Source organism: Scyliorhinus torazame, chromosome 1 (assembly GCF_047496885.1).
Source record: "Scyliorhinus torazame isolate Kashiwa2021f chromosome 1, sScyTor2.1, whole genome shotgun sequence".
Classification (NCBI taxonomy): Eukaryota; Metazoa; Chordata; class Chondrichthyes; order Carcharhiniformes; family Scyliorhinidae; genus Scyliorhinus; species Scyliorhinus torazame.
Genome location: NC_092707.1, coordinates 44,889,469 through 44,910,185, shown reverse-complemented (window position 1 = coordinate 44,910,185; position 20,717 = coordinate 44,889,469).

The window sequence follows — 20,717 nt, the reverse complement described above, 5'->3', positions numbered from 1 at the left end:
CACCTGAATCATCTTTGGTTTGTTGATGCTCCCCATCTGGAGTCCGTTCTGGTTCACCTGAATCATCTTTGGTTTCTTGATGGTCCTCTGTCGGAGTCAGTTCAGGTTCACTTGAATCATCTTTGGTTTCTTGATGCTCCTCGTCCGGAGTCAAAATATTCAAGATTTCATTTGCTTGTGTAGAGGCTCGAGTGGATGAGGTTTCAATTGACGTGGTCGCACTGGACTCACGAGTAGTTTCACTTGGATTGTCGAGTGCCTCTGTGCATACGAGCTGAGATCTGTCAGTCTCGCTGTGATGTTGCACATCTTGTATGGGAATCGTGATGCCTTCGTGGTCACTTGTCTCACACACAGTGGGCAGACCTGCAGTGTCTTCTTGTTGGTTAGATGAGCTGGGTAGATTGTGAGAGTCTTCTTCTCGTGGCTCAAGTAATCTGGGTAGACTGTCATAGTCTTTCTGTTGTTCATGTGAGCGTGGCAGGCTTGCATCGTCTGCTGCTGGTTGCTCAGATAAGGTGGATAGACCTTCATGGTCTTGTTCATGCACAGACTGCGCTTTGGAGTCTTGAGGTGCTTCCATTGTGGAGTCTGTCAACGAGCTCGCTGTGGAGGCTTGTATCGCTCTCTCTGTGGAGTCTGTCATTGTTCCCTGTGTGGAGTTGGGCAGTGGTCTCACTGTGGAATCGATCTGTGCGCTCTCAACAGAATCGTGCAGTGGTCTCGCTGTGGAGTCTTTCATCACTTTCTGTATGGAGTTGTGCAGTGATCGCGCTGTGAAGTCTTTCATCGCGCTATGTGTGGAGTCGGGGACTCTTCGTGGTGTGTGGACCACTTTTCGTTTGGCATCAGGCCTCTCTCTGTGGGCTTCGTCTTCTTCGTGGGTATTTGACAGGTTGCTGTCATCCAATGTATCGACAATCTGCCATGGCATCATGGTATTGGATTCATCTACCATGAGTAGAGTCGTTTTGAGCTTTACAACCATGGCGTTGATGATTGTATGATCATCATATCCGAATAACTCAGCCATGTCTGAGTAATATTCTTCAATAAACCAATTATCTTCTTGAGTTTCGGTATTGTCATGGCGCTCTCTTCAAGGACCAAATCATCTCTTTGGGTGGTGCTAACTGCTTGTTGCAAGGTTCTGCAGAGGTTGATTTCAATTACTGGTAGAAGTCTAGGCATTGTTCTGTCTTTCGAGGTGAAAGAATGGTGTTTTGCGGCTTTAAAACTCTTCTTTTTAATTTTTGGACATTTCCCCTTTAAGTGGGCGTGGTCCGGGGTCTCTGACGTCATGACGCTCATGGCGTAAAGCGTAGGAATGGATTGCGCATGCGCAAATCGCTTTTCCTTTACTGTGCGCTCTTTTCGCAACTGCGCATGCACGGCTTCTCGCGTATGCGCAAAACACTGTTTTGCTGATTCGCGTCGTCCAGGGAACTGCACATGTGTGGACTGGGCCGCCTGGATACACGCAAGATGGCTGCCAATCAAAATTGACGTTTGCAACTGTTGCAACCCTACCTCTGCCTCGTGGTGAGTATTGGTGCCAGTTGTACCGATTTCTTTTGTGTTTACCTCGCAGTAGCTTAAAGTTTGCCCAGAACTGTCTGGAATTGCGTTCTGACCTGCCCTTTGGTGTATTTAAAGGAGCGGAAGATCTCTGTTGCATGTTCACCTGCAATGGTGAGTAGAAGAGCAATCTTCTCAGCATCGGCCACGCCAGTTAGGTCGGATGCTTCCATGTAAAGCTGAAATTGTTGCTTGAATGCACGCCAGTTGGCACTGAGATTGCCGTGGTACCTGAGTGGATTAGGAACTGGAATCTCAATCATCGTGCCTGGGTTCAGTTGCTGGTTATCACGGATCTTGCTGAGTTGAACTAAATAGATGTAACAGGCACTCCTGGTATCATGTTGTGTTATGCTGCTTCGTGTAGCATAAGCTGCTTCCTTGATGTATGCTTTGACAAAGGAAGCTCCAGACTATGAAATTAGTTCAACTTGTTTATTGAGTTATTAACACAGTTCTTAAATTAATTTGACTCTCTGCTAATCTAGCTGTAGTAACTCAGTCTATCTTTACCAGCCTGCTCTAAGCCACGTGCTGGGTGTGATGCTGCTGATCAACCCTGATGTACTCTCTAGATGTCTGTCTGTGGAAAGAGGCAGAGCATGTGTGCCCTTTCCTTTTATATGGGTTGTGAAGTGCCCCCTTGTGGTAATGCCACCTCTGGGTGTCCTGATTACCCATAGATTGTGTCCTGTTGTAATGACCCATTGGTTGTATGTCTGCATGTCATGACATATCTGGTGATCCCTCTAGTGGTTACTTAGTTGTAGTGTATTTACATTAACCCCTTGTGTATATATAGTGATGCATATCACCACAGTGTTGACTGACATCCTAGCAGCTAGTTCCAAGTGACTTGTCTCTGGCCCATTGAGTCTCTAAGCATCCATTGCTTCGAGCTCAGATAATTGTTTTAAGTGCTGTTTCCTGTTGCTTTGATATTCTGGCTACACTGTATTGAAGCCTGACCAGGACTCAAGTCCTACACCAACCTCTCCCAACCCCCAACACAGCTGCCTGCCTTTACATTAACTGCGAAAGATGTTTCAGGAATGAAGAAAATCTTTAGATGCAACGCGGCTGTCACTGATAAACCTGAGTCTTTCATCTACACGCCTGCCCGCTCCTGTTTGGAAATTACGCTCTGCAAATATGAGTTCACACTTTAATTGAATTTATTTTGCCAACTTAATTGTTTATGACCAGGTTTGTGTACGCTCTTACTTGCACAATATATTTTCAAGGCCTATATTGTTCAATCCCTCCCATTTACTCTTGGTTTCATTCAACATCCGCATATTCATACTTTCCAGCATGAATCTCTCAACAAGCATCAGCGGAAACTCTGGCTAAAGGCTCCCTACCCCAATCCCTGAGGTCCATTGGTGCTGATGTCTGTTGGAGTCTGTACCTCTGCCATTACCCCAAGTGAAATCAGTCACAGCAGTCGGAGGATTTAACCTATGGCCTTCCTCGTCAGTATGCCTCAGTTCCATATGGAATCATGCTAAATTATTTAGTAACACAAGGTGACTGAGTGGAAGTCATTAGCTCAACTCCAGTGCTAGGGGATTCTTACTGGCTGTAGAGGTCTAATTGGAATAAAGCTTTGAAAACCCCTTGTGATTACCTTGGTGTCTCCAAGTGTTAAAGATGAATCCCTGGGACAAGGCCGCAAGCAATGCTGGAGAGAAATCATAGCAGCGATTAAACAATTGTGTCATTGCTTCATTTTGTTTATTGGTTTCAAAAACATTGGAGATGAGGAAGTGAAGGCTGTGACTGATGGTCAAGAATCACTCAATTCGACTCTGAAGATTTGGGGGCAGTGGAGGTGTCATAAGGGTGAGGTGGGGGCCTCGGTTTGGTCCCCGATTCAAGAGAACCATCGGTTCGTCCCGGGAAGGATGGATGGGGGGTTTCTGAGCTGGTATCGGGCAGGGATTAAAAGAATGGGGGACCTGTTCATTGATGTTTGCGAGCCTGGGGGCGCTGGAGGAGAGATTTGTGCTACCCCCGGGAAACGCTTTTAGGTATATGCAGGTGAGGGCTTTTGTGAAACGGTAGGTGAGGGAATTCCCGCTGCTTCCAGCACGCAGGATTCAGGACAGGGTGATCTCGGGGGTATGGTTTGGAGAAGGCAAGGTCTCGGCGATTTACCAGGAGCTGCAAGAAGAAGAGGAGACCTCGGTGGAGGAGCTAAAGGGCAAATGGGAGGAGGAGCTCGGGGAGGAGATAGATGAGGGTCTGTGGGCTGATGCCCTGAGTAAGGTTAATTCTTCCTCCTCTTGCGCCAGGCTCAGCCTAATACAGTTTAAAGTTGTTCACAGAGCGCATATGACAGGGGCGAGGTTGAGTAGGTTCTTTGGGGTGGAGGACAGATGTGTGAGGTGCTCGGGGAGCCCAGCAAATCACACCCATATGTTCAGGACGTGCCCGGTGCTGGATGGGTTTTGGAGGGGCTTTGCTAGGACTATGTCCAAGGTGGCGAACGCCCGGGTCAAGCCGAGCTGGGGGGGTAGCATTATTTGGGGTACCGGACGAGCCGGGAGTGCAGGAGGCAAAAGAGGCCGGTATTCTGGCCTTTGCGTCCCTGGTAGCCCGGCGGAAGATTTTGTTATTGTGGAAGGATGCAAAGCCCCCTAGCGTGGAAGCCTGAATAAATGACATGGCAGGGATCATCAAGCTGGAGAGGATAAAGTTTGCCTTGCGAGGGTCTGTGCAAGGGTTAGCAGCAGCAGCAGCAGCAACCCGGTGGGGGGGCCGGGGGGTGGGGGGGGTGGGGGGTTCTTTTGGGATGGTGTTTAGGTTAGGGTGGGGTGTTTTCCTATTCGTGTTTTTATTGTTATATGGGGGGTTATTGTAGTTTGGGGAAATTCTATGTATAATTCTTGCGGGTTGTGTTCTTATGTTTTGTTTCTTTTTTCTGTAGGGTGGCGTTTGTTGAAATTCTGTTGAAAATTTGAAGAAAGATATATTTTTTAAAAAGAATCACTCAATTCCCTTCTACGAACACGGAGACAAGGCTGTCCGTCTGTGGCTCACCAACTGAGAAAACAGGCAGCAACAAGGGAAATAGCGCAGGTTAAGGATAGCAAAGGCAGACTGGTAACAGAGCCAAAGGAGGTCAATTGGGTAATTGAGACCTTCTACCAGGGACTTTACACCTCCGAGCCCCACAACGGAGACGCGGGAATGAAACAGTTCCTAGACAGAATGGAACTACCAGTTGTGGATACACCTCCAAATAAAACACTTCCTCCGCAAAGAGACTGTGGGGTACCCCGGGGCCCCAGAAAACACACTACTGGAGGACCTGATAGGCACAAGCAGCAAGAAGTGGGGGCTATGTGGGAAAATATATGGACAGCTACTGGACAGAGCTCGAACACCACTGGATGAGACCAGACAAAAATGCGAGGACAAACTGGGGGCAGAGGTAGGATGGGGACTCTGGAGCGAAGCACTGAGCAGGGCGAACTCCACCTCCTCCTGCGCAAGGCTAAGCCTAATGTAGCTCAAAGTGGTGCACAGAGCGCACCTGACCAGAACCCGAATGAGCAGGTTCTTCCCGGAGGTGGAGGACAAATGTGAGCGGTGCCAGAGGGGCCCGGCCAACCACACCCACATGTTTTGGGCATGCCCCAAGCTTGCTGGGTTCTGGGCAGCCTTCTCCGAGGCAATGTCCAAGGTTGTGGGGGTGAGGGTGAAGCCATGCCCAATAGTGGCAATCTTCGGGGTATCGGAGCAGCCAGAGTTACACATGGGGAAGGGGGCCAACGCCCTTGCTTTCGCTTCCCTAATCGCACGCCAGAGAATCCTGCTCGGCTGGCGATCGGCAGCACCACCCACACCTGCAGACTGGCTCGCTGACCTCTCAGAATTTCTCCACCTGGAGAAGATTAAGTACGCCACCCGAGGGTCAGAGGAAGGCTTCCTGGACACTTGTGGCCAGTTCGTCGGCCTGTTCCAAAACCTGTTCGAGGCCAGCAGCGGGGAGTAAGCTAAGAAAAAAAAGATAGATGAGGAACCAAAGGACTGCGCAACCCGGGGGTGGCGGGGGGTGGGGGGGGGGGGGGGGGGTGGGTGGGAGGCGGAAGGAAGATGGGGAAACCACAAGAGAAGAAGAAGGATGCTGCAGCCAATGGGACGGGGGGGGGGGGGGGGGGGGGAGAGGGGGGCCGAGGAAGGGGAGGGGGGGGGAATCATAGACCGATCCAGAGGGCAACAAAATGTACATACAGTTAGTTAAATGAAGGACAAAACAAACCACTGTAAAATAAAGTAAATTAGCGCGGGCAAGTAAAATGTAATGTATATACAAGCTACTGTATAGAAACATGAGAAAAGCCAATAAAAAGTTTGTTTTTTTAAAGAATCATCCAATTCAATAACGAAGAGTCTTCCCACTTTTCAATTGGGTTGGGATGGTGGACGATGGATTCCGAAATGGAATTGAGCAAGGCGTGGTGCAGATTTGGGGGCAAGAGTTTATGAGATAAAGCTTTCATGAACACCTTTATTCAAAGTCAGCAACCCTATTGAAACCTGATGGTGATACTTTTCATATGAAAGAAATTAACTATAACTCCATTTTCTGCATTGTGTGTGTGTGTGTGTGGGGGGGGGGGGGGGGGGGGGGGCTCTGACACTATCTCATTTGCTTCTTCAGAAGTTCCATCATGGCAGCTGGTGACTGCATGACCTGAAGATAAATGTTTTGCTTTATTTTAGGTATTTTACACTTGTTTCCTTCTCCTCTTCTGCACATTACCAACAGGAGGTCCAGCTTCCAGTCCCCCATCAATTTCACTCTTCATCTATTTCCTCTACATGGATAATACTCCCAATGACTCCACTTCTCTAACCAAGAAGAAGTGGCGTGACTCTGCAAAGTGCATCTTCCACAGCAGCATAATTTATAACAGCAACATTATGGATAAAGGACTATTGCTTTATACATATGTCCCTTCACCTTGGTAGGCTGGAACCAATTCCAATTCTCTTGCCGCAACTAGTGGTGCACCAAGGCAGGTCTTTCCATAGCTAGTAATTCCATAGAACAATTCGTTAGTCTGTCGTCAGAGAATTTGTAGCTTGAGGGGCATTCCTCCACATCAAGTATGGCTGACGAGGAGACTCTCTCGCTGTTACTGCCAGCAATTGGCATATTGGAAGAATGTGCAGGTTGATGCACTCAACCTATTTGACCACGTTATGAATGCACCTTCCTTGCCCATCAAATCCTGGGATGGGACTCGAACCTGTAACTTCTGGCACAGAGCTAGGGATGCTACCCATTGCAGCTCAAGACCTTCTCTATGCCCCTATATCAACAATTCTTTAGTGAGTAATGGGGGCTGGGGGGTGGTCGGGAAGTGGAGTTTGTTTCCAAGTGCTATTTGTGTTAGGTTTCTACAAAATGAAGAGAAACCCACGGGCAGCACGGTGGCGCAGTGGGTTAGTCCTACTGCCTCACGGCGCCGAGGTCCCAGGTTCGGTCCCGGCTCTGGGTCACTGTCCGTGTGGAGTTTGCATATTCTCCCGTGTTTGCGTGGGTTTCGCCTCCACAACCCAAAGATGTGCAGGATAGGTGGATTGGCCACGTTAAATTGCCCCTTAATTGGAAAAAATGAATTGGGTACTCTAAATTTATTTTAAAAAAGAAGAAAAAAAATGAAGGGAAACCCAACACTAAATATTCACAACTTCAACCTTACTGCTAGTTTTTAATCGACTTTCCTGCTGAAAAATTTAAAGATGGTTGCTACAAGTCACCTGAACACAGGGTTGGCCCTTTGCCTGGGAGCTATTCTAGGAGTTTTAGAAACAAAATAATTATTTTCTCAGTTTCTGGAATTTCAAACTTTATTGTACAAACCCCCTGTAATGAATGAACGTAGGGGAAGTGCAGACGAACTGGATCCACAACCTGAACTATCACTAAAGAGAGAGACCAAAACTCATTACTGGAAGCGATGCTAATAACTCCCCTTTGTCTCTCTCCTAAATAGGAACAATGGAATTCTGGGCAGGAGTACAGAAAATGATTGTTCAGGCTTTTCGCAGTAACTTCGTTGCAGTGTTAATGTAATCCTACTTGAGACAATAAAGATTTTTTTAATTAAAAAATTAATGGTTAATAGGTAATTTCACATGAGGCCTCTGACCTTTCAACATTCCATCTTTGAGCTTCACAGCCAGTCTGCTGTTTTAAATGTTCTTCAATGAGAAATGTCTTTATTCAGCAATATGCAATGTAAATCCTTTGAAATGGGCACTTTGAAAACAACAATCTAACAGTGCTATCACTGATAAACAACTGTTCATCATTTTAAAAAACCTTGACCCAATACTAAAAGGTAAATACCCCCAAATGGTCATTCATTGTCAGAAGAAAAAAGCAGCCATTCAGTAACCTTCAAAGACAGCCAGTCCTTTAAGAAGTTCTTAGAACTGTCAATCAACCCGTGTTTCTGTAGCTTTTGAAACATAAGTATTCATAATGGCCACAGCCGTCAAAATAATCCTTTAGAAATGCAAACAATGGAGGCTTTTGAAACTGAATCCTTTGACAAGGTGCCTCATGGCAGACTGGTACAAAAGGTGAAGTCACATGTGATCAGAGGTGAGGTGGTAAGATGGATACAGAACTGGCTCAGTCACAGAAGGCAAAGGGTAGCAGTAGAAAGGTGCTTTTCTGAATGGAAGGTTGTGACTAGTGGTGTTCCACAGGGCTCAGTGCTTGGGCCTCTGTTGTTTGTGGTGTACATAAATGATTTGGAGGAAAATGTAGCTGGGCTGATTAGTAAGTTCGCGGATGACACCAAGGTTGTTGGAGTGGGGCTGTACGGTGGCGCAGTGGTTAGCATGTCACCTCACAGCGCCGAGGTCCCAGGTTCATTCCCAGCTCTGGGTGACTGTCCATGTGGAGTTTGCACATTCTCCTCTTGTTTGCATGGGTTTCACCACACAACCCAAAGATATGCAGCATAGGTAGATTGGTCACGCTAAATTGCCCTTTAATTGGAAGAAATGAAGTGGGCACTCTAAATTTATTTTAAAAAAGGTTGGTGGCGTGGCAGATAGTGTTGAAGATTGTCAGAAGATACAGCAGGACATAGATAGATTGGAGAGAAATGGCAAATGGAGTTTAATCTGACAAATGTGAGTTAATGCATTTTGGTAAGTTTAACATAAAGGAGAAATATACCGTAAATGGTAAAACTCTTAGGAATATAGAAAGTCAGAGAGATCTGGGCGTGCAGGTCCACAGATCTTTGAAGCTGGCAACACAAGTGGACAAGGTAGTCAAGAAAGCATACACAATGCTTGCCTTCATTGGAGATAAAAACTGGCAAGTCATGCTACAGTTGTATATCATAGATTATCATAGAATTTACAGTGCAGAAGGAGGCCATTCGGCCCATCGAGTCTGCACCGGCTCTTGGAAAGAGCTCCCTACCCAAGGTCAACACCTCCATTCTATCCCCAGAACACAGTAACCTCACCCAACACTAATGGCAATTTTGAACACTAAGGGCAATTTATCATGGCCAATCCACCTAACCTGCACATCTTTCTATAGAACCTTGGTAAGGCCACACTTGGAATATTGCGCACAATTCTGGTCGCCATACTACCAGAAGGATGTGGAGGCTTTGGAGAGGGTGCAGAGGAGGTTTACCAGGATCTTGCCTGGTCTGGAGGGTGTTAGCTAAGTGGAGAGGCTGAATAGACTCGAACTGTTTTTATTAGAAAATTAGGAGGTTGAGGGGTGACCTGATAGAGGTCTACAAGATTTTGAGGGGCATGGATAGAGTGTATGGGCAGGCACGCTTTCCCCCAGGGTGGAGGGGTCAGTCACCAAGGGGTATAGGTTTAAGGTCCGTGGGCAAAGTTTAGAGGAGATGCGCGAGGCAGGGTTTTTACGCAGAGGTTGGTGAGTGCCTGGAATGAGTTGCCAGGGGAGGTTGTGGAAGCAGATACATTAACGGCATTCAAAAGGCATCTCGACAAACACATGGATAGGATGGGTATAGAGGGATACGGCACAAGGAAGTGCTGAGGGTTTTGGCAAAGATTGGTATCATGACCGGTACAGGCTTGGAGGGTCGAAGGGCCTGTTCTTGTGCTGTCTTGTTCTTTGTTCTTTGAAAATCAGATGGCTGTTTTTTTTCCTAAGCTCCGCCAGATGATCTGTCAATGCAAGCAGTCCAGAAGCAGGGGCGAAATTCTCCGGAAACGGCGCGGTGTCCGCTGACTGGCGCCAAAACGGCGCAAATCAGACAGGCATCGCGCCACCCCAAAGGTGCGGAATGCTTCGCATCTTTGGGGGCCGAGCCCCAACCTTGAGGGGCTAGGTCGGCGCCGGACGAATTTCCGCCCCGCCAGCTGGCGGAAAAGGCATTTGGTGCCCCGCCAGCTGGTGCAGAAATGACATCTCCGGGCGGCGCATGCGCAGGAGCATGTGCGGCTGCCGACAGCTTCCCACGCATGCGCAGTGGAGGGAGTCTCTTCCGCCTCCGCCATGGTGGAGACCATGGCGGAAGCGGAAGGGAAAGAGTGCCCCCACGGCACAGGCCCGCCCGCGGATCGGTGGGCCCCGATCGCGGGCCAGGCCACCGTGGGGGCACCCCCCGGGGCCAGATCGCCCCGCGCCCCCCCCAGGACCCCGGAGCCCGCCCGCGCCGACTTGTCCAGCTGGTAAGGTAGATGGTTTAATTTACGCCGGAGGGACAGGCATTTTAGCGGCGGGACTTCGGCCCATCCGGGCCGGAGAATCGAGCGGGGGGGCCCGCCAACCGGCCCGGCGCGATACCCGCCCCCGCCGAATCTCCGGTGCCGGAGACTTCGGCAACCGGCGGTGGCGGGATTCACGCCAGCCCCCGGCGATTCTCCGACCCGGCGGGGGGTCGGAGAATCTCGCCCCAGGTGTCAATTTTCTTTTCTGTGAGGGAAAGCTGGAGACTAGTTTTCTTTTTTCAAATTTAAGTTAGTTCAGATCATGACAGTTGAGTTTCAATTCTCTGTTTGTTTCAGTTTTGAATGTATAATAGCACATTTCCTGGTGGACAAAATACTCAAATGCATCCCCACATTTACAAAATGATGATTGTTATGTTCCTTGTATTGTTCTCCAAGATAGCCAAAGTCGTAGTGTTGACAAAGAACATAAAGTTATATGTTTAAATCAAAACTAGTTTATTTTACACTCCTTAAATTGGTTTGCATACTCCACTGAGTAACAGTTAACTAAATAATAGTATTGAATCTATGTTACAATAATTAATTATCTCTCTAATATATAATCTACACTCTAACTCAACTTCACACTATCCTTCTACATCAACTTCTCCAATAGCTTCTCCCAGAATGCCTAGAGATGCAGCCTTTTATAAGACTACTCAATGGTGCCATTGAGTGTTGATATACGTGAACATCATCTTGTTAACCCTTTACGCTCCAGAGATTGTACACATCATTACATCCCCCTTTTTTTAAGATGTTTTGTACAGTACAAAAAGGAAAATATGAGTAACATTATTACATGACACATCGGTATGTAAAAAGTTAACAATTGAGTTAAAATTTGTTAAACAGTTCATTTGTTTTGCTTTCCAAATTCAGTCTGTCGGGTTTCTTTCTGATTCTGGGTGATCTCCTCAATCCAGTCAGTGGAGTAGTAGATTATTTTAACGGCTTCTGGAAGTCATCTTGCAGCTTAGCAGATGCTGCAGCAGTACAAAATAAATTATCATCAAACTGAAGACTTGGAAAAAATGTACAAGAAGATTTAACTTTCCGAAGAGCACGTTGATTTCTTCTAAGAACAGAACCATCAGTGGCTTGAACAATGGCAGCAATCTTCTCATTGTCTGGTTGCACACCATTTTCTGAGATTTTATCACCCAGAAATTTTAATGTTGAGATACCAATGTTGCATCTAGATCAATTTAGCTTCAATCTGAATTTGTGTATTCTCTGCAACACTAGCAGGAATCTTCCATGATGTTCTTCACGCATAGATGACCATATTATAATGTCACCAACCTGCACCGAAACTCCATCTATGCCTTCTTTCCTCTGTTCCATGGCACAATGAAATATCTCAGATGCTGAGATTATGCCAAATGGCATTCTGTTAAAACAGTAATGACCAAACGTTGTGTGGACTGTGCACAATTTTTTGTTTGTATCATCCAGTTGGATTTGCCAAAAACCTCTGGAAGCTTCTAGTTTAGAGAATATCTTGGCATCAGTCATCTCACTCGTAATCTCTTCACGTTTCGGTATTGGATAGTGTTCATGTCTGCTGTTCATATTCAGATCCTTCAGATCAATAAAAATCCTTAGGTCAACGTTGGGTTTCTTAACACACACCATCGAGCTGACCCAATCTGTCGGTTCTGTGATCTTGGAAATGATTCCAAGGTACTGCATCCATTCCAGTTCTTGCTTCAGATGATCACGTAATGGAGCAGGAATTCTTCTTGGAGGGTGCACCACTGGTTTAACATTCGCTTTTAGTTAAATCTTGTATTGAAAAGGAAGAGTACTCATACCTTCAAATACCTGAGGAAATTTAGTGAAGATGCTTTCAATATCTTCCTGCACAGGTGGAATAGGTTTGCTGGTGCTATAGATTCTTTTCACAAGATGTAAATCCTGACAGGCTTGTGCACCTAGTAGTGAAGATCTATTGGCTTCAACAATCTCGAACCGTAAGGATATCACAGTGTCGTTGTTTGTCACTAAGAGATAGCATGACCCTAAAGAAGTAATTGTGTTACCATTGTAGTCACGTAACTGGCAGTCAGTTTTCTGAATCTTAGGACAATGACAAGGTTGCGATAAATCATGAGTATTTATTAAATTTGCAGATGCTCCAGTGTCCAATTTGAACAGAATCTCGGAACCATTGACTTGTAAGAGTGTTTCATTCAGTTTCCGTGTCAATCGATTGTATGGGATGCAGTATTTGTGGATTGGAAGTGTTCTTCACAGTTGTGTGGAACTTCTCAACAATTCCCACAAAGAAAGAATCTTCAAGATGATAAGCATCTATATCATCATTAGGGTTATCCATTTTGGAGCTGTCTGCACTTATATTAACACTCTGCACATTCATGTGTTTCTTAATTAAGTTAGAAGTTTTAAAGTATGTCCCTTTTAGTGCAATTCTGCATTGAACAGCAAAGTGATTCACTTTGCAACATTTGGAGCAAATGTTTCCAAGTGCTGGGCATTATTTATGTGGTGGGCATGTCCACAACGTCCACACATCGTGACATTGCTTTCGTCATGTGCAAATTGGTTGCGTGCATGCGCAGAACGGTCTTCATCCAAATCGCGTAGTTTGTTGAAGTGCGCATGCGCAAATCGACTATGTGTTTTCGTGCCCTTTTCCTTAATCAGTATTTCAGAATACTGATTTTTGGATGTTTCATTCGCTCGCCACATTTCAATAGCATCTTCTAATTTTAATTCTTTCTGCCTTAATAAACGTTCTCTGAATGTCTCATCTGTGATGCCAAAAACAATTTGATCTCTGATCATTGAGTCTGAGAAGTTACAAGTTTGTGACTTTAGCCTTATGTCTATAATGAAGGGGCAGCACGGTAGCATTGTGGATAGCACAATTGCTTCACAGCTCCAGGGTCCCAGGTTCGATTCCGGCTTGGGTCACTGTCTGTGAGGAGTCTGCACATTCTCCCCGTGTGTGCGTGGGTTTCCTCCGGGTGCTCCGGTTTCCTCCCACAGTCCAAAGATGTGCAGGTTAGGTGGATTGGCCATGATAAATTGCCCTTAGTGTCCAAAATTGCCCTTAGTGTTGGGTGGGGTTACTGGGTTATGGGGATAGGGTGGAGGTGTTGACCTTGGGTAGGGTGCTCTTTCCAAGAGCCGGTGCAGACTCGATGGGCCGAATGGCCTCCTTCTGCACTGTAACTTCTATGATTCTATGAAGCAATCTCCGTATTCTCCATCTTTCTGCATTCTTATTTTAAAGGCAAAGCGCTCATAAGTTTCATTAATTTGAGTTTTATAATGAAGACCAATTTTTCAATAACGGTATCAAATTTCTTTTTATCATCTTCCGTGGAGAATTGGAAAGAATTATAACGTTCAATAGCCTGTGGTCCAGCCATTGTTAAAAATAATGCAAGTTAGGGCAGCACAGTGGCGCAGTGAGCTGCACTGCTGTCTCAGGGCGCTGAGGTCCCAGGATCGATCCTGGCTGTGGGTCACTGTCCATGTGAAGTTTGCACATTGTCCCCGTGTTTGCATGGGTTTCGCCCCCACAACCCAAAAAGATGTGCAGGGTAGGTGGATTGGCCACGCTAAATTGCCCCATAATTGGAAAAAATGAATCGGGTACACTAAATTTAAAAATAAATAAATAAATAATGCACGTTTTCTGTTATCACGAGCATTATCTCAATCTGAGGCAGAGATGTATAGTTGAAATTGCTGCTTTAATGTTTTCCAATTTACATCAATTTTATGAGAAGTCCGCGACTGTCGCAGAGTTTGCAGTTTCTCCATTAGGTCTGGACTTGTCTGTGTGTTAAACTAACTGGTCTGGAAGCAGTTTTGCCGTCGAAGTCTGAGCACGTGCTGGTTTTCTTTCTTCTTGGATTCTAACTATTTTCTAATTAAATTGCTTCAGTAATTTCCTGGTACCATGTTATGTTCCTTGTATTGTTCTCCAAGATAGCCAAAGTCGTAGTGTTGACAAAGAACATAAAGCTATATGTTTAAATCAAAACTAGTTTATTTTACACCACTTAAATTGGCTTGCACACTCTACTGCGTAACAGTTAACAAAATAACAGTATTGAATCTATGTTACAGTAATTAATTATCTCTCTAATATATAACCTACACTCTAACTCAACTTCACATGATCCTTCTACATCAACTTCTCCAACAGCTTCTCCCAGAATGCCTAGAGATGCAGCCTTTTATAAGGCTACTCAGTGATGCCATCTAGTGTTGATATTCATGAACAGCATCCTGTTAATTCTTTTGTCTCCTTAGATTACACATATCTTTACAATGATCAACATCATAATCAAGTTATCTTTGCAGAACAGAGTCCTATAATCAATCACTGCAGTAAAAATATAAATAATTTATAATACAGCACCTTATAATGACACTTGAAGCTGTCAAACAAGTTAACATTTACCTGTTAGAATGTTCCTAACTCCTCTGCAGGTTTACCCAAGGTCCATGAACTGTCAAACAAGGCCAGTTTATAAAACCCACCCACCAAATGAAAATATCAAGGCACAGGAAAAACAAATTTGCCCAAGGGCTGTCAATGACTGCCCAAGTGTTACGGCATGTGTCATGCCTCCATTCCACCCCACTATAACCCAACCTTCTTTCTGACTATGGAAAGTATGTGTAGCCACTTTACTAATGGGAAAGTCAAAGTTGCCAGCCCGCAGACGTGGTTTTGTTTAACCCACATCAATTCCTGACATTTTCAGAACACAAAGATCTAGCCCATTTACAAACACACTTCCCTCGCTATTGCAAGACAAGGTGATTCACAACCATAGGCAGCTGCAGCTAACTGGTGGGGGAATATACCTTGCTGCATGTTTTAACATCCAGGAAGAAGACAGTGTTTGCCATTATTGGAGTGGATATAACTAAGACTGCAGCCAACAACAGGGTTGAAATTATTGAATGTGATTATATCCTTATTCCCAATCCTCCTCACATCCTATCATCTTACAATCAAACAAACGTTAGCTCCCTTTTCTCTCCACGTATGCTGCCAGACCTGCTGCGATTGTGCAGTATTTTCTGTTTTTATTTTATGTCACAATCTTTACTGCTTCACAAGCAACAAATGGGGTGAACTTTACTTGCTTTCCACTCCTCCCTCCCCACAAACTGCTGTTGAGTACAGAATTGAAGTTGCATTCATTAGCGCCACAGTTAGACGAGTCAAACGTGACAGCTCCTCCTGTGACGAGCTCTGTTAGTCGCCTCTCGCCATTCTTTTCCTCCCCCTTCTTCTTTCCCCTCCTGCTGCTCAGTTGCATGGCTGGTGGTAAGGGCTGTACTCTCATGGTGGCAATGTTGCACAGCATGTAGCAATAATGGACATGAATGTGCGGAATCTGCACATTCTCCCCGTGTCTGCGTGAGTTTCCTCCGGGCGATCCAGTTTCCTCCCACAAATCCCGAAAGACGTGCTTGTTAGGTGAATCGGTCATTTTGCACTCTCCCTCGGTGTACCCAAACAGGCGCCGTAGTGTGGTGACTAGGGGATTTTCGCAATAACTTAATTGCAGTGTTAATGTAAGCCTACTTGTGATACTAATAAAGATTATTATTAATAAAGAATTTTTGAAGGATTGTATTTAGTCTTAGCTAAGCAGGCGATGGGATATCTTAGTGGGCTACAGATGATGTGATTAATAGGAGGAGCCAGGTCTGTCTGTAGGTTGTAGTTAGGTTGAGCAAAAGGGTCTGACAAGACAGAAGTGTACTGGATCTGGGGCGGGATTCGGGGGCTGGCGTGAATCCCATCCCCACCGGTTGCCGAATTCTCCGGCACCGGATATTCTGCGGGGGTGGGAATCACACTGTGCCGGTAGGCGACCCCCCCCCCCCCAGCGATTCACCGGCCCGCGATGGGCCGAAGTCCCGTTGCTGGAATGCCTGTCCCGCCTGCGAGAATCAAACCACCTCCCTTACCGGCGGGACAAGGCGGCGCGGGTGGGCTCCGGGGTCCTGGAGGAGGCGCGGGGCGATCTGGCCCCAGGGGGTGCCCTCACGGTGGCCTGGCCCGCGATCGGGGCCCACCGATCTGCGGGCGGGCCTGTGCCATGGGGGCACTCTTTTCCTTCCGCCTTCGCCATGGTCTCCACCATGGCGGAGGCGGAAGAGACCCCTTCCACTGCGCATGCGCGGGGATGCCATGAGCGGCCACTGACGCTCCCGCGCATGCGCTGCACGGCAAAGTCATTTCTGCGCCAGCTGGCGGGGCACCAAAGGCTTTTCCCGCCTGCTGGGGGCGGAAATCAGTCCGGCGCGGGCCTAGCCCCTCAAGGTGAGGGCTCGGCCCCTCAAGATGCGGAGACCTGCCATTTTTGGCACCGGTCGGCAGACATCGCACCGTTATCGGAGAATCCCGCCCCTGCTCTTTAAAGGGTCTCTCTCTTTAAAGTTTTCACAAATAAGCAAGTAATCTGTTTTGTTAACTTTCTTTCTAAGTGGCATTTGAACTGTATTAAGTTGCTTAATTGGAATTACTGGCAGGTGTAGATAGTAAGCGTAAGTTTTTCTTTTTATTTAAGAACTGTTTAACTGATAACTGTAAAGCTATTTCTTTGATGTTAATGTGGTTAATTATGTGTTTGAATTAAAACGTATTTTAACATAAAATATACTTATTGGTCAGAGTCGTCACTCCTGGGGTGAAGTACCCTTTCCTCACAGTTTTAGAAATCAAAACATTGTTTGGGGTTCTTGTGCGGTGTTCCAACAAAGATCAGGGGCGGAATTCTCCGTTAGCGGCGCGATGTCCGCCGACTGGCGCCAAAAACTGCGTGAATCAGTCCGGCATCGCGTCGCCCCAAAGTTGCGGAATCCTCTGCATCTTGAGTGGCCGAGCCCTAACCTTGAGGGGCTAGGCCTGTGCCGGACTGATTTCCACCCCGCCAGCTTGCAGGAAAGGCCTTTGGTGCCCCGCCAGCTGGCGCGGTAATGACTTTGCCGGGCCGCGCATGCGCAGTGGAGGGGGACTCTTCCGCCTCCGCCATGGTGGAGACCGTGGCGAAGACGGAAGGAAAAGAGTGCCCCCATGGCACAAGCCCGCCCGCGGATCAGTGGGCCCCGATCGCGGGCCAGGCCACCGTGGGGGCCCCCTCCGGGGCCAGATCGCCCTGCGCCCCCCCCCAGGTCCCCGGAGCCCGCCCGCGCCGCCTTGTCCCACCGGTAAGAGAGGTGGTTTAATCCACACCGGCGGGACAGGCATTCTAGCAGCGGGACTTTGGCCCATTCGGGCCGGAGAATCGGCGGGGGCGGGGGGGGGCTGCCAACCGGCGCGATTCCCGCCCGCGCCGAATATCCAGTGCCGGAGAATTCGGCAACCGGCGGGGTCGGGATTCACGCCAGCCCCCGGCGATTCTCTGACCCGGCGGGGGGTCGGGGAATCTCGCCCCAGAGCCTGGACTGGCATCCTAACAATGCCTAAGAGACCAGATTTAGAGAAGCGCAGATATCTCAGAGGATTGTGGGCTGCAGGAGATAACCGAGAAAGGAACAGGGGAGGCTAGAAAGGGATTTGAAAATACAGATGAGAATGCTAAAATCAAGATATTGATTGACCGGGAACCAAAATGGATCAACGAATGCAGGGGTGAGAGGTGAATGGGACTTTGCGCAAATAAGGACACATTCAGAAGAGCACCTGAGCAGCACGGTAGCACAGTGGTTAGCACAGTTGCTTCACAGCTCCAGGGTCCATGGTTCGATTCCCGGCTTGGGTCACTGTCTGTGCGGAGTCTGCATGTTCTCCCCGTGTCTGCGTGGGTTTCCCCCGGGTGCTCCGGTTTCCACCCACAGTCCAGTTATGTGCAGGTGGATTGGTCAAGCTAAATTGCCCTGAGTGTCCAAAAAAGGTTAGGTGGGGTTAATGGGTTACGGGGATAGGTTGGAGGTGTGGGCTTAAGTGGGGTGCTCTTTCCAAGAGCCGGTGCAGGCTTAATGGGCCGAATGGTCTCCTTCTGCACTGTAAATTCTATTCTATGAATGGCCTCAAGCTTACGGAGGGTAGAATGTGTGAGCATGTTGGAATGGACACCTCTGGAGGCAACAAAGCCATGAATGTGGGTTTACCTTTAAATATTAACATTGGCTAGGCAATGCCCCTTTAAACCAAAAACCTGTGCAGCAACCCAAGAGTCCTCGCACAGGCTGTGCACAAGATGGCCCCTTTAATTTATCGCACGTGCGAGGCTGCTCAAGTAAATTTGAGAGGACACACATTTCAAAAATAAAAATGAGAGAAGGGATGAATGCTGCTAATGAATGTTCAGCTATGAAAGATTAAGAGAGGGCAAATCTGCATTCGATGATTGAAATCAGGATCCAGCTTCTCTGTACACTCCCAGTGCTCATGCCAACGGACTACCCAAAATGGCATCTGGTGTGCCTGCACCAGGAGTGTGAGCGAACGTGGCAGAGATGCCATTTTGAAACCCAAGTGGCACCAGAGGCACCGGAAATATAGGAGCTAAGCAAATAATAATAATAATAACAATAATAATCTTTATTGTCACAAGGAGGCTTACATTAACACTGCAATGAGGTTACTGTGAAAAGCCTGTGCCGCCCACAAATGAAATTTGCAGATGAGGCCAGTGGCATTTCAACAACCAAGAGCAAAACTCTTCCGTACTTAGCTAAAATTGTTATTAACGCGCACGGTAGCACAGTGGCAAGCACTATTGCTTCACAGCCCCAGGGTCCCGGGTTCGATTCCCAGCTTGGGTCACTGTCTGTGCGGAGTCTGCACATTCCCTCCGCATCTGTGTGGGTTTCCTCCGGGTGCTCCGGATTCCTCCCACAAGTCCTGAAAGACGCACTGTTAGGTAATTTGGACATTCTGAATTCTCCCTCTGTGTACCCAAACAGGCTCCGGTATGTGGCACCGACTAGGGGCTTTCACAGTAACATCATTGCAGTTTCAATGTCAGCCTACCTGTGACAATAAAGATTATTATTACCAAAATCTGTGGTGTTGGAACTCCCTCTTCAAACAGCATCAATCAAACTGCTGACCCAAAATCTGGTCAACCATAGCTGTAGGTATGACTGTCAGATGCAGATGAGGCACATTCACCACATGGGACAGTCACTCGGTGACACCGCACATTATCACTCAGCAACAGATGATTCATTTTGTGTTCTTAATTTACTCAAATTGACCCCAGAGTAAACATCCAGGAGACGACAGTTCTGAAGTTTACCTGTTCTGAGCCAGTTTGAGCCTGAAGCTCATTCCCATGAATATATTGGATGCAGAGTTTGCCTCGGTTATTCATCCCTCTACCCGAGCATTTGATTCTGAATTGAGTAACACAGGTGAAGTGTCAACATCCATGGTCCAGGACATACATCATCAAGGCTGGAGCGAGTGGGGCAGAAGAGAAGATAAATCAACACATACCGATTGGGTGACAGTAAACTTGGGTTATAAAAGCCCGTAGATTAAAGGAGCAGAGCTCCAGGCTTCACCTTAAATTCAGGAAATAAGTGCCTATTGCAAACTAAACATTGGGGGCATCACTAATGTGATGTCTCTCCTTTCAAACAATAACTAATGGACACGGCATTGTTGCAAGGTGATTTTGCCCAGCTGTAGAGTTTTGTCATTGCAGGAGAGTATCACTGCCACTGGAAAAATACGATGCCTGCAATTGGGGGGAATTTATCATAGCAAAACACAGAAAGAAAGTGACACAACACTACATTTGCTTTCCTGGATTGTGGATGCATTCCTGCAACATTCCTGTTCATTCGTAGGTTACACTGCTTTGTGCCAGTGAAACAAACCAAATTTGAAATTGGAGATGTAGCAAATTGTAGTTATTCCATCTGTCATTTCAATGCGCAGGGTTGCAGGGAATGTCACTCGTCATTATCCTTGTTCAGAGAGCCGATGCAGACACAATGGGCCAAATTGCCTCCTTTCGTGCTGTAACAATTCTGCGATTCAATTTATTTTTCAAAGCAAAATAGCTTGTGTAAAGTAAATTTTCCTTCTTCTCAGAAGAAAACTAAAGGCAACTTCATTTTAGTAAAAATTCATAATTCTAGAAATTTGAACAACAAAATGTCCAGGAAGATCACATCAGTGTCTAAAAGAGAATCATAGAATCCCTACAGAGCAGACGGAGGCCATTTGGCCCGTCAGGTCACCATCAACCCTCTGAAAGAGCACCCTACTGGACCCACTCCACCACCCTGTCCCTGCAATTCTGTAACCCCATCGAATCTTTTGGACACTAAGGGGCAATTAACATGGGCAATCCACCTGACCTGCACATCTTTGGACAGTGGGAGGAAACCGGAGCACATGGAGGAAACCCACGGAGTCTGGGAAAACG